General features: G+C 40.2%; 1 protein-coding gene and 1 long non-coding RNA gene across 6 annotated transcripts in view; one reads left to right on the forward strand and one right to left on the reverse strand.

Annotated features, from left to right (window-relative positions):
• TRAPPC9 (trafficking protein particle complex subunit 9) overlaps positions 1-18247 on the forward strand; it is an 831265-nt gene that overhangs the window by 803396 nt on the left and 9622 nt on the right. The gene's annotated exons all lie outside the window — the stretch shown is intronic.
• LOC140906331 (uncharacterized) overlaps positions 5541-18247 on the reverse strand; it is a 104450-nt gene continuing 91743 nt past the window's right edge. For 2 of the 3 annotated variants that reach the window (XR_012157066.1, XR_012157068.2), the window contains one exon: positions 15949-17941. This is a non-coding gene — a long non-coding RNA (uncharacterized LOC140906331). Of the gene's footprint in view, positions 6360-15948; positions 17942-18247 lie in introns of those variants that run through there. The other variant, XR_012157067.1, reaches the window with a different exon arrangement.

The raw sequence follows: 18247 nt of genomic DNA on the forward strand, positions 1-18247 counted from the left end.
TCTAGTTTCTCATCTCTGGCCATTGGAGATATTTGCTAATAGCAGTCACAGATTGGCCATTTGCTATTGTAGGCAACCTCATCATACCATCCATGTCATAAATTTATCAGTCTCAGTCTTGAAACACGTTAGGATTTTTGCCCCCACTCCTCCCCTGGGAAAGCTGTTCCAGAACTTCACTCCTCTGATGGTTAGTAACCTTTGTCTCATTTCAAGCCTAAAATTATTGATGGCCAGTTTATATCTATTTGTTTTTGTGCCAACACTGGCCCTTAACTTAAATAACTCTTCCCTCTCCCTGATGTTTATCCCTTGAATGTATTTATAGAGAGCAATCATATCTCTCCTCAGCCTTCGTTTTGTTAGGCTAAATAAGCCAAGCTCCTTAAGTCTCCTCTGGTAAGATAGGTTCTCCATTCCTCTGATCATCCTACTAGCCCCTCTCTGCTCCTGTTTCAGTTTGACTTAATCTTTCCTAAACATGGGGAACGAGAATTGAAAACAGTAGTCCAGATGCGGTGTCACCCATGCCTTTGTATAATGGTACTAACACTTCACTACCTCTACTAAAAATAGTTCATCTGATTGCCTAGGATTGCATTAGCCCTTTACACAGCCGCATCACATTGGCGACTCATAGTCATTTTGTACTTGATCAATACACCCAGATCTTTCTCCTCCTCCTGTTGCTTCCTCCTCTGGTAAGTCCCCAGTTTAGAGCAAAAAATTTTGTTGTGCATGTCCTTGTACTTTGCACTATCAAATTTAATCGCATTTCTATTACTCCAGTTTTCAAGGTCATCCAAATCTTCTTATATGATCATAAGAATATCAAGTTTGGAAGGCGCCTCAGGAGGTCATCTAGTCCGGCCTCTTCTCAAAGCAGGACCAATCCCCAACTAAATCATCCTGATATTCCTGTCCTCCTCCATATTAACATTAACTCCCAACTTTGTGTCATCTGCAAATTTATTAGCACACTCCTACTTTTTGTGCCAAAACCATTAATGAAAATGTTAAATAAGAATGGTCCCAAGACTGATCCCTGAGGAACTCCACTAGTAAACCTTCCTCCAGCCAGCCAGCCAGTTCACCTTTGAGCATGAACCATTGAAGTCTCCCTTTAACCAGTTTCTTACCCATCTTTTGATTCTCATATTAATCCCCATCTTATCCAATAAGTGAAACTGTATCAAATCCTTTACTGAAATCCAGATAGATTAGAGCTACTGCATTTGCTTTGTCTAGAAAAATCAGTTATCTTCTCAAAGAAAGTGATCAGACAGCTCAGGCACGATCTACCCTTTGTAACACTATGTTGTATTTTATCCCCATTACCATTTACCTCTATATCCTTAATTACTCTCTCTTTCAAAATGTGTTCTAAGCATACAATTGAGGTCAAACTAAAGGACCTTTCTTAAAGGTCACTTTGTTCCCCTTTCTTAAATATAGATCCTATATTTGCAGTTTTCTTGGATCTTTACTGGTGCTAGACATACACATATATACTAGAAGTGGCAATAAATGTCTTTTTCCATCTTTATTTAGCATGGAGGCTTATGCCTATTCTCATGGTTCGCTGGAATAGCAGTTGCAACCCTGAATACTGGCTCCACTGGTTCTGCATAAACCCATATCAACAACCCTTCTCCGGTATAACCATCTGCGTAGACTGTTTTGATGCCAGCACAAAGACCGTTTTTGAGGAGCATTAGGGTTATAGCATGTGGACCTCGGTGTAGATCCTATGCAAGGCCTGAGTGTTTTAGGTGGCTTTATTCTCTCCCTATCCAATAGAGCGAGGTTCTTGTCTATGATATGACTTAGGAATTGTTTTTTTCTTGCTGCCATCTAGACATTTGAAATCAGTTCCAAAACTTTGGGGTTGTTAGCTAAAACTCCCATACCGTCTGCATTTATTGTTTCCGTGAGCTGAGACAGAGGCCCTGTTTTGCTATGTAGACTGCAATGTCTGTTTAGCAACTTTATGTAGGCTTGAAAAATATTTCACTTTTATTATGATTTGTTACATTCTGAAAACCTACCACTTCTGAGCTGTTTGTCACATTATTATGCTCTTCTGTGATCTTGAAAATTATGTTTGCAATTCAGGTACTTTCCTTTGCCACTAACCATGACAAAGCCAGTGATGGAAATGGATTAGAGAAAACTTATTTTGCTATATAGAGCTTTAGAAAAGACATTGGCCTCATTTCATTCTGGGTCAGTCAGCACAGTAAAGTGTGAATATAGATTACCAGTAGCATTCTCACGGAGTCTCTATCATCCCACAATTGACTGCATGCTTAGTTCTTTTAATTCAGTCTCTTGTTTGTATCACAAGTGGGCGAAGGGCAGGCTTTTCCACAAATTAATCTTGGAAAAGACAAACCATACAATAGAATGGTTAACTGCCAAGGCGCCCTGCACTCTGTGAAATCAGAAATGCTCTTGGGAACTTTTTCCAATATGTTACTGTTCATTTTATATGCTTTCTAACCAGGTCACAGACTTGCCTTCACTGTCTAATTTCAACAGTAGTTATGTAAGAACATAACCTGAACTTGTATTAGAGGCCATTAGGTAGCAGAACAAAACACCATTAAACTGAAAACATTTTTCACTTTAGGAAGGACCAGACCGCCAACAAAAATGACTTTTTACGATGTGAAACTGCAGGTTGAACTCTCTTTTTAGTTTACATGTGATCCCAGATTTGCAGTCCTGGAGACAAAAATCCTCTCTCATCCTAAGGGCAGGTCCCACTTGAATGGCAGCTGTGCCATTTTCAACACTGCCTACCAGCGTGCCTGCTGAGGAAGAACCATTTCTGGGGCTGAGGGGGTGACTAAGGGCATGTCTACACTTCCCCACCGTTTGGGCTACGGTGGTATAAACTGCTCCATGCAGATCCAGCAGGCATGAACTTAAAAGTCCCTAGTTTGCACAAATGTGGCTCTGTTTGAAGAGGACTACATCAATGCAAACGACAGACCTTTAAGGTCATGCCTGCTGCATCCGTACAGTGGAGTTACAGCTCCGCACTGAGGTACATGCTGCACTTCACACCCCTGTAATCTGAACTGTGAGGCAATGTAAACATGCCCTTAGTCTCCATAGCATTCGATTCTTGGTCTCTCTGCTAAGACTACACAGAAGTGTACTAATTCTGGTGGAAGAAAGGTAGTGTTTGAAACTTGGTGAGCCAAGCATGCCCCGCCAGGAGAAGACAAGCCTCTCAGAGTGAAAAGAGGGAAAAACAATCCTCTCACCTAAAACTAACTATACTAAACAATAACCTACAACTATAAACTACCTAACTGCAATGAAAACAGAAGGCTGAGGACACTCTAGACAGACTCACTAGGGTTCTATCTCAGGCTAAGGTGGTGGTTTGCCCGTGCATCCCTACATAACCTCAGTGTCTGCTACAAGGAGGCATAGGGCTCATGCGTGAGCCAGACGGACACTGCTAGCTGGAAATCTCTGATCAAGGGCTCAAGCGGTGCACGGACACCTGCAGAGGAGCACCCATAGGGACACTACTCGAGTAAGAATTTATGTTCCTTATTAAAACTCATTCCTCTTGGGCTGTCCTCCAGCCACAGTTCTGAAGCCTGTTAAGTGCCTCATTGCAGATCCTCAGATGGTACAAATCACTGATGTTCAATTGACTTTTACAGAGCTGCACCAGTTTACACCCGCTGAGAATTTGGAGAATTAGGTGTGGAGAGAGTGCATGTTTTTCAGATGAAGTAAAAATAAGTGTGTATGCCCTGTTTAATCAGTAACAAAGTGTAGGTTATTTGACAAAGTGACACGCTAGTCCAGAAAGATGTTATGAGTTGATCATTAAATCTTTCCAGAGTTTGATTTCTGAAGCATTTTAATCTCAGTTTTCTGTAACTTTCTGCATTTTAGAAACTCTGTTCTCCATTTCTTACGAGCTTCATTTCCACATATATTTGACAGAAGTGAACAATTTAAACTTCTGAAAGACCACTTTTTATATCAGACCTAAGACAACATTTCTAATCTTTTTGTTGCTAACTGTTGCATTTTGTCTATTTCATCTGCTGTGGATTGGCAAGGGTTAATAGTCTCTGTGTTCTTTGATTATGCATCTGTGTGTCTCTAGCAGGTACAACAGACACAATATTGTGTTTCTGCAGATAAGCTGATATCCTTGTCCTGTCCGCCCACCAAGTTCTGCACAAATAATTCTTAGAAAAGAGACCTAATGAACCACCACACCACACTGATTTGCACATAATTGTATCTGCCATTTAAAAGCCAATGATAAAAGGACAGAATTTGATACTTGTTCTTTCCTCATTTTGTTCCACTGGTTTCTCTGGAAGAAACCGAGTTTTAAATTTTAGCTGGAAATGATTTTGTCACCCAGCTGGCCAATTAAAAATAGAGAAGTATGCTGGAATGATTTGCAACACTAGGTGGGTGAAGCTGAAGGCATGTACAGCAGCCTCTGAGTTCAGAGAGGATTTAATTCTCTACTCTCCATAGCTAGGCTGAATTTTTTTATCCTGATGTATTTAATTTGTCAACTTATTTAAACCCAAACTTTTCATTCTTTCTAATATTCACCAAGCTCAGATCTGAGCCCTTGAGTGCTGCGAAGAAAGGCTTTAACTCTCTTATCAAAGAGTTCTCTTTCTTTTAATAGCACTGTGTGTATTGCAATTTATTTTTTGTTAAGACTAGATTTCTTTTTAACCTTTCCTCCTCCTTGGTGTGTGTCTTATAAATCCCCAGCTTTTACCTTTAGTTCTGCATTGGGCTTGATACTGTAAGGAGCTGCTGGTAACAAAAGCTAGCAGATTGAAATGACCCATTATGAACCAACATGGAGATTTGAAAAGTTTACAATTAAGAATGAATGCAGGGGGCGGTTTGCAGCCAATTTGGGAGTGGAACACATTGCCCTACAATATAATAAGCATAGATCTCCTTCAGGAGTCAGGTTCACATCTCACTCTCACTGGGTATTTTAAACATTTGTGTCTCTATATAAAGTATTGCTAATGTGTGGTCTGAGATTGAGAAACTCAAGGTTTAGATACAGCCTGGAAATGTGAGTCATAAGAGGGGGACAAGGGAAGAGGAAGCCAAGATTACAGTCTTGAGAGACACGGAGGATGGCGATGCTGTCCCCACGGTAGAGAAAGTGGGGGAGAGGAAAGTGGGCTCCAGGGAAAAGTTCAGTAGCTCAGTTTTGGGAATGTCAAGTTCCAGTTGATGGCTTGACATCAGCAAGATGATGATAGAAAGACAGGCCAAAATGTTAATTTTGGCAGAAGGAGAAAGGTCCAGAATAGCAAGATAGATTTGTCATAGAGATTTTCTGTTACCAGTGGGTTCAGTTGTTCTTCACTGGCTCTTACAGCCATGAGGACATGGATTCATTTCACAAATGGAGACCCCAATCTTTTTCAGGCATTCTATGCTTCATTTATCAGAGGGAAGCGGTGTTAGTCTGTATCCACAAAAACAACAAGGAGTCTGGTGGCACCTTAAAGACCAACAGATTTATTTGAGCATAAGCTTTCTTGGGTAAAACACCACTTCTTCAGATGCATGGAGTGAAAATTACAGGTACAGGCATTATATAATGACACATGAAAGGAAGTGAGTTACCTCACAAGTGGAGAACCAGTGTTGACAGGGCCAATTCAATCAGCGTGGATGTAGTCTACTCCCAACAATAGGTGAGGAGGTGTCAATTCCAGGAGAGATAAAGCTGCTTTTGTATGAGCCAGCCAGTCCCAGTGCCTATTCAAGCCCAAATTAATGGTGTTAAATTTGCAAATGAATTTTAGTTCTGCTGTTTCTCTTTGAAGTCTGTTTCTGAAGTTTTTTTGTTCAAGTATAGCTACTTTCAAATCTGTTATAGAATGTCCAGGAAGATTGAAGTGTTCTCCCTCTGGCTTTTGTATGTTAGCATTCCTGATGTCTGATTTGTGTCCATTTATTCTTTTACTTAGGGACTGTCCAGTTTGGCCAGTGTACGTGGCAGAGGGGCATTGCTGGCACATGATGGCATATATCACATTGGTAGACGTGCAGGTGTCTAATGCGACCAAACTCAATCAGGTGGCTGGGCAGTTTCTTGCTTTATTTGATTGGATTTAGAATTTTCTGTTCTAACAAGTTTTTACTTTTTATTCAGTTGTACTGTTCTGTAACATAAGGTTAAAGCTGTTCTCAGCAGTCACTGCTTGGCTATAGTATTTGGTTAAATAATGCAGGTTGACTAGCTGGTTTACTCTTCAGAAGAAGTACGCCAGCCATTCTAGTAGAGATGAGGATTCTTTTAGCTGTGTGGCTATGGTGTAGTCCTGCAAGAAATCATAGTGCTGTTGGTAAGTGGATTTGAAATGGGTTTGAAGGAAGGTCAGGTTTTAAAAGCAAAGGATGATACAGTTTGGTCAGATCCAAGAAATAGTAATGCCTCAGAAATTATGGTCTGATAACTTTCCAGACATGTCTGCCTGGATTTACTAGGTGATGTTTTGGTGCAACAGCAGTAACAAAAACATGAAAGAATTTAACTGAACCCACTAAGTGAGACCTCAAACAGTTTAGAATTAGGAGATGGCACATTTTATGTCTAGGTCTGTCTGTGAAATGCAAGGAAACTGCATTAAGAATGCCTAGACATTTGTTTAAAATACACACAGTAAATACCATAAATGGCCTCTCTCTTCTTGAGTAGTTCTGGGTTATAGATCTTTGCCATGTGTAATCTGGTAACCACATGCCCCACCTTACCTTTTTTAAAGTGCTGAGATAGGACAATTTGTCCCTGAATAAAACCCTTTAATATCTCCAGTTAATTCCAGCTCGTTGAGTTTCAATCATGGCTGGGCTAAACTAGCCCCATGAGGCTTGGTGTCTTAGTGCTCATATTTACACAGTCGTTGAGAGGCAGCAAATCATCTACCTGCCTGTTAATAGGGAATTATGTATTACCTTTAACAGGGCTCTGGAAAAAGGCTTCTGTGTTAGGGTAAAATTTTCTTGCAACCTTGACGTCTGATCTAATATTTCCTGGCTGCCCTGTAACACACACACAAAATGTATCTTCAGGAACATCTACTGACCCTTTGTTAACATATTCACTATCACTATAATGCTTTCTTAAAACATTCTTACCATGTGTTTCTGTATGTCTATGCACAGATATCTCTGTTCTTCCGTCCATCTACATGTATTCTTGAAGTCCTTCCCACTTTGGACAATTCCAGATTACACAGGGACTTTCCATCGCAAAGGATCCCAAAATAACAAATTAAATGAAAAATAGTGACTTGTGGCATACAATGCAACATCTATGTAAAGAGCACATAGCAATAGTACACTGCAGTTGAAATCTGGTAATGAAGATTACTGTATCCACTTGAAATGACTATATCTAGGGAGAGTTTAGGTAGGTAATGTAATGTTTACAATGTAATGACCAGAGGTAGAATTTAGACCTGAACACTGGGAGTAACGTCCTTTCTTTTTGCACATACAAAAAGCTCAGCTGTATGTCTCATCTGTAAGACAGCCCCTCCTGCTGTATAGTATCCGCTATGTTGCTGGTGTTGAGTACTGACTCAGAGGAAATGCATCACTATCACTGTTTCCTGAAGCACCTAAGGGTTTCTTGGAGGTCTCCAATCAAAATACTACCCTGACCAATTCTTCTTAGAGATCAGACAGGCTTTCAGCATAACGTGGTGTGACTGCAGACCGTTTTGTTCTGCATTTGGTTACAAAAGGCATGCCACCCACACTTATCACAGGAGAATGTTATGGTTCTCCGCTCTAGGGCCAGTCAGCATCGCACCTCGCCACCATCATTGTGGAGATACACAAAGAGGGCGAAAGCCGTGTACAGTAAAAGCTGTGTTATCCAGCACTTTACCAACTGGAATGCTCTAGAAACTGGCATTTTTGATAGCTCCCAGTGCAAATGTTCGATCTAATAACCAGGACCAATGCCGTAGCTAATTGGAATAGATGCCGAAGCTATTTGGGAGTAGGGATGTAAAAGGTTACATGGTTAACCAGCGCTGGTCGTGCCGTGCCAGCAGGACACCAGCCCCGGCCGCGGTGGGCGAGCCAGTGGGACCCTGGCCCCTGCCGCACCTGAGCAGCCCTGCAGTCCTGGCCCCAGCCCCAGCCATGCTGGGCCAGCAGGACAGCAATGCTGCCGCCCCATGCCAGCCTGCTGCCAGAGCGACATTGGTTAACTGGTTAAACTGGCCCTCATGGGGCTAGTTTAGCCCAGCCATGATTGAAACTCAATGAGCTGGAATTAATTGGAGATAATAAAGGGTTTTATTCAGGGACAAATTGTCCTATCTCAGCACTTTAAAAAAGGTAAGGTGGGGCATGTGGTTACCAGATTACACATGACTAAGGTCTATAACCCAGAACTACTCAAGAAGAGAGAGGCCATTTATGGTATTTACTGTGTGTATTTTAACCAAATATCTAGGCATTCTTAATGAAGTTTCCTTGCATTTCACAGAGAGGCTTAGACATAAAATGTTCCATCTATCATTTAAGTGGTTAACTTTTTAAACTGATATTTACATGCCTATTCAGGATCCTGGAATTTCCGAGAGCAGTTGGAAGGAGAACTTCAAGTTCGCCGTGATGAGCCGAATGCTGTTCTTTCTGTTTGTATCCACCATTGTGATTGGTCCGTTTATTACTCGGTGTATTTTCCCGTGTTTATCGTAAAATATTAACACTACCTTACCATTATGGCATCCAAAATACCAGCAAAAAGCAAAGGAGAGCAGCGTAATAGAGTTGCGTTGACATTAAAACAGAAAATAGATATTTGTTCATGTCTTGAAAAGAGCGAGAATAGAAATGTTTATTCATTTTATTGTATTCTAATTCTTTGAATATTGGTAATCCATTGGTAGGTATAACTCTTAGTTGACAGGAATTTCTGACTAATTGCCCCCCCCCCTTCCTCCAACATGCCAGATAATGAAGCTTTTACTGTATATGATTACATAGCCTTTGGAGAGAAATCATAGTGTTTTCTTTTGAATAATCTACAGTTTAAGTAATATTTTAAGCCATATTCTACCGCATTATGGGCTTATTCCTAGAATATTTCTTGTACAAAAGAAATCTTTTATGCTAGTGCTATACAGAATAATAATATACAGCACAATCCAATGCATCACAGTGTGAGTTTACTTTGTCTAGTACTTAGCACCTGTTGGGTTTTTTTTTTGCAAAACAGTGCAAGGAATCAATGAAAAGAAGTAGCTCTGCCATAAGCAAGCTACAGTAATAATGTTTTCAAAGGCCTTAAAGCATATGTGAATCATAAGACAAGAAATTTTCAAAACATGGGCATATTATCTGTTAGCTTGACCTGTGTAGCCGTTGATCAAAAGATCTTGACTGTAAACCTGCATGCGATGAGCAGATACAAGTGATTGGCCTACATTCAGATATCAGGATTATTTCAACAAACTGGGACTGTGCCACAGAAACTAGTCAAAAGAAGTTTAGACTCAGTTAGAAAAAAAAAGTGCTTTAAAATTAAAGGGATCTGCTTTTGAGCCTTTAGATTACGACCTGACACAAGCAGTAAAACTCAACCGATTTTCACTTCGATAGCAAATACCTTGCTCATCTAGATGAAATTTCTGGCAAACCATCAAATGACAAGTCATCTTGGCTGCCAGAGAAGAAGGGAGTGTGATCAGCTTGCCAGAAATTTCATCTAGATGAGAAAGGTACATTACAGAATGCATAAACACCACCACCACCAAACCCTACCACCCAATACCTAAAGGTTAAACAGAAGGAATAAACTAGTTTCTTAAAAGAAATCTGTGGTTCATACATAGTCAGATTTATCTAAATTTCCAGTTAAAAGTTGGAGCCAACTAGCACCCAGAACACAGGTTTTGTTAGTGCATTTCTTTCCAGAGAGCATGACCCTGGTGTTTAGCTTTACTTGAAGAAGTTTTTACTACATCCAAATGTTTATAATAGTCAGAGATCGAACAGCACTGAAACTGAACGCTGATCACGTATCTGTTATGGGTAAACTTGGGAATTAAATTGAACATTAGCATTATAGTGATGAGGGGGAAGAAAGCTTACCCCGTCCAAGTGAACAAGTTTGAAAAATAAAGCAATCCTTTTGAAACAGAGTCCACAGGGGACATAAAGGCTGCCTTCATCCATTGTCAGCATAGAGCAAATAACAGATACAAACTGAGAATGCATCTGGGATAACTGTAATCAGACCAGTCAAGATCGATCTTTAGAATACCAGCCACTGTGGATGACTGATTAAATAGAAAAATACTGACAAGTATCAAAGATTACTCACTGCTTTGCTGCAACAATGGTTTTAATGGTGTATTTCTTTTTAATTGCTTGTGGAAGAAATAAAATGACTAATTCAATTTTAAAATGTTTTGTGTATGAGAAAGATTGCCAGAAATCAGGCAGGTAGGAAGGATTATGAAATTGGGTTGGCTGTTTCAGTAGTTCATCTTAGCATTTTATCATTTATTTACTATATCTAATCCCCTGTTCTCCACATTGTATGTTTGCAGAAGTGTGACTGTTACATTACTTGAAGGACTCTGGCTCAGTTGTTGGTATTTCCAGAAAGTTAGATTGGTTTTGTCTATGCTTTAGAATCATCCCATCTCAAAAGATCTGATCTAAAGACGTACTGAGCACCTTTGTAGTTGCTCTGACTTCAGTGGGAGCTGAGAACATTCAGCACCTTACAGCATAAGGCTTAGAATGGTCGACTCTAAGGATAAAATCCTAGCACAGTTTTAAAGTATTACTATGTAAATAGCTATGCGTGTTTATACACGGTATAGTTGTTGGCTCCAATGGAGTAATGTTATGGATGAATTTACCTCAGTATTTTTTCTGCATTACAGTGAATAACCAAACGATGTTGCTCCAAGTTAAAATGGTTGGGCTTGGTATGAGAAACTGATCTCAAAGACATACAGTAGAATTTATGTAAATACATGTGATGCTTTCATGTTATTAAATAACCTTTTGGCCAGTGCTTGATGAGCACAACCAGGAACATAGAAGCAATACGTTTTTATGAATATCTTTTGTTTGGATTTATCCAGCTGTGAAAATACTGTAGGCCTCATAATGGACAAACAAACATAACCAACCCTATTTCCCAATGTGTAAATAATCTGCACCATCCTTTTGGAAAATGAAGGGGAAATGCTCTGCACAAGAAAGAATAAAGGAGGACTAGGGAGACAGAAACAGTACTTGGGTTTGGTTGTTGAATAACGTATTTTTTAACGGAGTTCAAAAGAGCTTGGTATGTTGGAAGAATACTGCGCAGAACCTGAACACTCCTCTATCAAAACTGCTTACTCAAAATGAAATACAAGGCTGCCAGAAACTGTTTCTGACTTGATGCATAAAAGAAGGGACAAGGTACTTGCTAAATCAAAAACTGCCAGACAAGAGAATCAGCTTGAATCAAACGGCGGGTTTGTTTGTGGTGGGATGATTTCTCTCCATCCTGAGATTTTGCCGTTTGTTTTTTTTAAAAAAATATATATAACCAGGTCAAACTGGGTTGTTCAATGTATTTGCAAATGGTAACGTTTGCTGATTTTTGCTCTCTGTGCTCCTGAGCGTTCCCTGTAAAAACCTGAACGAATGTTACCACTCAGGAAAAGAGAAAGTTGAAGCAGTTCCAAACAGCATTTCTGGCCCTTAGATTGCTCTGCTAGCAAAACTGAAAGCCAAACTGGCGGGGCTAAGGCTTTTAATCATCACTTTATACTGTGTGTACACAAAATAACTGAATCATTCTGTAACACTATGTCACTGCAGTAATTCCTGCTTGGGCTCTCTTTCTTTAGCTTTTCTCCAACCAAGTATCTGATGCATCTTATCTAGAGATTTCAGTGTTATCGCTGTTCCTCATCAAACTGGCTATGTCTACACTACGGACCTTACACCACACAGCTGCACCACTGTAAGGTCTTCTATGTAGCCAGTCTCCCACCAGCATAATTAAACCACCCCCTATGAGCTGCGGTAGATATGTCGGCAGAAGAGCATCCACACGGGCCTTTTTGTCTGTTAAACCCTAGTGCAGACAAAGCCTTAGTGTTGCTCTCTCAAATATGCAGATTAGCAAAACTAACCTCCCTTGTACAGTTATAACAACATTTTGAAAAAGCCTATCTTAAGAACCCCCTGCAACTATCACACTGCAGCTGGTTACGGTCTGTGTTTGTGGGCTTGAAGATCAGTTTGTATCTGTCAAGTGAGTGAGTTTATTTACTCCTCTAGCCATCTGCTGCTTTAAATTTTGTTAACTTTCTCATTTGAATAAATTAAGCTCTGTCTAAGATTTATTAAAAGTCCCAGACCAGATTCTCAGCCAGTGTAAACTGTTCGAGAGAGAGAGAGAGAGAATTGAAGTCAGTGCAGCTACACCAATGGATGATATGGCCCCTGGTCTTTAATGGCAAATATCTGATTGAAAACTCTCTTTCCCTCAATGTGAGGAATAGTACAAATCACCCACACAGTACAGTATGTATCTCAAAATCAATATAAACTTTGGAAGATGAGTGTAAACATTGCCAGACTATGTATTTTCTTTGAGGATAAACATTCAGGGTCCCATTGGTATGCTGTTTCCAAGCTAAACTTTCACATTGGTGCATAGGGAGTTCTGTGCACAAATCCAATTAACCATGACAGTATATGTACGTAGAACTTTCAGCACACAAGTTTGGAATTATAGCTCTGAGTTGCCAAAGCTCCTACAGAAACTATATTGGAACTGGGAAAATAGCAAGAGTATGTAAAGTATTCTACTTATTTTATATTAATATATTTAGATATTGATTTTGAGACAGAAGTAAATAGTAATTGGAATTTATTTACAAGTGCAAGTTTTCACCATGTGATTATGACAGTCTCACCTTGCAGACGCTAAATAACATTTTTCACTGATACAGTATCTTTCATCTTAGAATCTTAAAGCACTTTAGAAACATTTGTTTGCCTCTGTAAAGCACATTAAAACAATGGAAGAAAGATGTTATATGAATTCTGAAATATTTTTTACTATTATTCCTAATTAAATCTCTCAGTTTCCCTGTGGTATATATTAACCTAGTGTGTAAGGTAGGTAACAAAAGGATGAACTCACACAGAGGTTAAATTCCTTGCCTAAATCAGGGAATCAGTAGGAGGGCCAGGGCTCCTGATTCTATCTATTCACCTAATTTCTTATATTATGCTAATTCAGTACCTTCCATCCTGGGTTCTAACCACTAGCCAATGGTTCCTGTCTCAGTAGCGTATGTAATAATAATAAATATATTGCACTTATATAGAGCAATCCAGCATCAGTTTGGTGATGCAGGACAGACAAGATGCCCTCTAGGGCTTTCCCTTCTTTAATTTCTAGCATTGCAATGCATTGCAGTAAAGCACATGAAGGTATTTTCTGCACCAGGCAAGTAAATGAAATATAAGGGGTACATGAAAAGTAAAGAGAGAAAAGAACAAGGACTTATTCCATTGCTTTATTTTAATATCTAGGAATAAAGCATGAAACTCTCCTCCGGTAGCAGACATCCGAACCTTCATGTTTCTTCCCTGACAGCTTGACTTTCCCCTGCACCTATTATATTTTGTATCAATGCTTGCATTAGACTCGACTTCTAATTGTCTGAAACAATGATTATCTTTTATCTGAATTCTAGCACTGTCATAAATATAAAGGGAAGGGTAAACACCTATAAAATCCCTCTTGGCCAGAGGAAAAACCCTTTCACCTGTAAAGGGTTAAGAAGCTAGGATAACCTCGCTGGCACCTGACCAAAATGACCAATGAGGACACAAGATACTTTCAAAGCTGGAGGGGGGGAGAAACAAAGGTTCTCTCTGTTTGTGTGATGCTTTTGCCGGGAACAGAAAGGAATGGAGTCTTAGAACTTAGTAAGTAATCTAGGTAGATATGTGTTAGTTGCCATTTGTTTAAATGGCTAAGAAAATAAGCTGTGCTAAATGGAATGGATATTCCTGGTTTTGTGTCTTTTTGTAACTTAAGGTTTTGCCTAGAGGGATTCCCAATGTTTTGAATCTAATTACCCTGTAAGGTATTTACCATCCTGATTTTACAGAGGTGATTCTTTTACTTTTTCTTCAATTAAAATTCTTCTTTTAAGAAGCTGATTGCTTTTTCATTGTTCTTAAGATCCAAGGGTTTGGGTCTGTGTACACATATGCAAATTGGTGAGGATTTTTATCAAACCTTCCCCAGGAAAGGGGGTGTAGGGTTTGGGGAGGATTTTGGGGGAAAGATGTTTCCAAGCGGGCTCTTTCCCGGTTATATATCTGTTAGACACTTGGTGGTGGCAGCAATAAGGCCCAGGGACAAAAGTAAAATAGTTTGTACCTTGGGGAAGTTTTAACCTAAGCTGGTAAAAATAAGCTTAGGAGGTTTTCATGCCGGTCCCCACATCTGTACCCTAGAGTTCAGAGTGGGGAAGGAACCTTGACATGGTGGCAGAGCGGTGGGATTAACTTGAAATCATTTTGAGATTAATTTGAGATTTTTTGAACCAGAAGCACAGATTTTAAAAGGAATTTTTTTTCCTTTGAGCTGCTGGAAAGCAGGTTTTAAGCTGAAAGCAGAGGTTTTTTTTCTCTGCTTGGGGGCCAGAGCAGAGACAAAAGGGGATTGTCTTTTGTAAGCTGGAGTTTTCTCTACCTAAAGGCAGGGTAGTTAACCTCCTGCAGGGAAATTCAGAAGTCTTCAAGAGACCTGAAGTTGTTTTTTACCAAAGAGCAACTGGGGGGGTTTCTGTCTATTTGCCTGGAGACAAAGGTGTTAGTTTTGGGGTTTTTTTTTTTAAGGATTTTGATTTTTTGAACAAGAAGCACAGATCTTAAAAAGGAAGGGTTTTTTTCCTTTGGGCTGCTGAAAAGCAGGTTTTCAGCTGAAAGCAGTTAGAGTTTGTTTTTTTCTCTGCTTTGGGGCCAGAGCAGAGACGAAAGGGAATAGTCTTTTGTGAGCTAGAGTTTTCTATACCTAAAGGCAGGGTCGTTAACCTCCTGCAGGGAAATTCATAAGTCTTCACAGACCTGAAGAAGTTTTTTTTTCCTAATAGCAACTAAAGGGGTTTTCTGCCTATTTACCTGGAGACAAAAGTGTTCGGGTTTTTTTTAAGGATTTTTCTGTAGGCTGACAATCACCGTCAGAGAACATAGGTATCTGGACAGCACAGCAAAATTTTACAAGCCAAGTTTTTTTTTTGTTTTCTTTCTAACTCTCGGGTGTAAAGTTAGTTAAAAACAGAGAGGTTAGGATGACAGACTGCACTGTTCTACAGAAGCTGGAATTAGCCAGATTTGAGGCTGAGGAAAGACAAAAGGAACATGAAAGACGGGTAGAACGCAGACAGATGGAGATGGATGCACAAGCGGCCAAAGAAAAAGTAAAAGAATCACCTTTGTAAAATCAGGATGGTAAATACTTTACAGGGTAATTAGATTCAAAACATAGACAATCCCTCTAGGCAAAACCTTAACTTACAAAAAGACACAAAAACAGGAATATCCATTCCATTCAGCACAGCTTATTTTCTCAGCCATTTAAACAAACAGAATCTAATGCACATCTAGCTAGATTACTTACTAAGTTCTAAGACTCCATTCCTTTCTGTTCCCGGCAAATGCACCACACACACAGACAGAGACTTTGTTTCTCCCCCCTCCAGCTTTTGAAAGTATCTTGTCTCCTCATTGGTCATTTTGGTCAGGTGCCAGCAAGGTTATCCTAGCTCTTTAACCCTTTACAGGGTAAAGGGTTTTTCCTCTGGCCAAGAGGAATTTTAAAGGTGTTTACCCTTCCCTTTATATTTATGACAAACATGATTTAGATACTGCCACAGTCTGCTGTTTCATATGACTCAGAGCAAGCATATATTGAAGCCAGTAATGATTCACTTGCAAAGCAGTGGTGTGAGCAATCACAGCTTTTATATGCCATCTGTGTTAGTAAGCTGAATCCACAGAAAATGGACCCTATACACATGGCTTTTCCTCTGTCCATGGATTAAAATATGTAAGCGGATCCATATGGTATAGTAGGTGCTTTCTGAGTCAGGAAGGGGGTGAAACTGCATGTCAGATCAAGAGGCTTTCTCTGATGAAACATAACTGTTTCTAAACACTGCTTACTGTAGTATTCTACAGCACAGATGCACGTGTTTTGTCATTTGGCATGTTATTGAGATAGTTGGCTTTATAACTACAAATGTACAGCCTACTGCTATGAGGACAGGAAATAATTAGTCCATCTACCGACAGGCAGACGCACAACGCTCCTCTCTTCTTTGTGTCTCTTTCTAAATCAATGTTTAGTGAACTGATTTACAAGAATACCAAAGAAAACTGATTTGTTGGAGATGGGTATAATTTCCTCACCTTCTTGTGGATTTAATATTTTAATTTAAAGATGTTGTGGAGCAATAGTCTGAACTGTTATTACATGATGGGGACAGCAAGCAAAAGTTTCATCCATAATTCCTGAAGTAGAGCATGGAGTTGAAAACCTAATGGCAAATAGATGAGTAGCTTTAAAATAAAGACTTATGCACATAGCTCGTTGAATATTTCTGAAGGTTCATGTGAGTCAGAGGCAGTCTTTGGGGCCAGTAAAGCTCACGGCGGCAAGGCCCCATGGTATGAAGCAACCAAAGTAAAGGGTAGTTTTTTAAGAATGAAAGCACTTCCTCCAAGAGAGAGCCATGAAAAGAAATAGAGCAGTTGGTCTCCACTTCTGCAGCAGGTGGCTGGAGAACCTTAAGTGTGTATATACACACACACGTTTTTGTGTGAGAAATCAGTCAGTTAAGCTTGGAATATATCCCTAACGACCGTCTTGCTAGCCTACCCTGAAGTCCTGAGACAGTCCTATAGAACTGGGGGTCTCAAACTGGAGGGCGTGTGTGTGGAATATATTCTGTGGGTGTGCGAGAAGCTTTAGAGGGGAAAAAACTTACTGCGTGCATTCAGAGCTGGGCGTCCGGAGAGCAGCAGCTGCAGGCCAGACACCCGGCTCTGAAGACAGCACCACTGCCAACTGCAGCAGAGAAGTAAACGCGGCATGGAATGGCACCGCCTTCAGAGCCGGGCCGGGGGAGCGTGGTGGCTGCTGGCCGGGTGCCAAGCTCTGAAGGCAGAGCTACAGAAAGAACACCGGGGGGGGCGTGATCAAATAAGTTTGAGAACCACGACTGCAGAAAGTGGTGCGATCGTCGTGCTGTGCAAAACCCATTACTTTTGGGTGCGCTGGTACAAAAATAGTTTCTCAAGCCCTCCCCAAAATGCTCAGGTTGATTGTGAAGCGTGTTCCTTCTAATCCCATAAACTGTACATCCTATTTGAAATGGAAATGTTTTGCTTAAATAGGCCTCATTTTCAACTGTACCACTGGAATGTTTCTAAAAAATGACATATATAACACCAGCAGTTTGGGATCCTGGTGTCCGCATCATGTCTGCTCTGTTGTACCTCTTGTGTTGTGTACCTGCTTCTTGTGCTGTGACGTGGCAGCTGTGGTTGAAGGGAAGTTTAGAGATCACCGCCTTTGACTGATCAGCCTGTCGTTTGCTGAATGGATCTGTCAAAAAATGTTAATTTCTGAACTTGTGTCTTCGTTCTTGCTAGCTGTTTTCTTCGTTGGTGCATCAATGTTTGTTCAGTTTGCCAGGCTCAATGGGCATTACAGAAGCCTAGATCATATTCTGGTTCTGAGCCAACAATGCAAAAAATCAAAAACTCGCTCCTGTGAGAAATATTCTCTCTCCGAGCCGAGCATGTCTGAACGTTCCTGGAGAATAGGAAATAATATCTGTAAGAAAATAGGGCACGTTCTGATTAATACAACTCAAACCTTCTTTGGAGAAAAGTAACTATGCAAATCCCACAATGGCAGTAATATGGGAGGAGGTTGGAGTAATGGAACTGAACAACCCCATGAATGTGAGATATCCTGAATGTATGTATCCACTCCGAATGGTCTCTCTCACATGTGCTCAAAGCTTTTCCCTGTCTCTGAACAAGAGCCTGTTGTGAAATAGAAATACTATAGTATCTACAGTGCATCAGAGATAAATTTAGTCTGTGAAGTACACTGATAATGCACAACTGGAAACCC

This window comes from Lepidochelys kempii, chromosome 2, assembly GCF_965140285.1.
Source record: "Lepidochelys kempii isolate rLepKem1 chromosome 2, rLepKem1.hap1, whole genome shotgun sequence".
Lineage (NCBI taxonomy): Eukaryota > Metazoa > Chordata > Testudines > Cheloniidae > Lepidochelys > Lepidochelys kempii.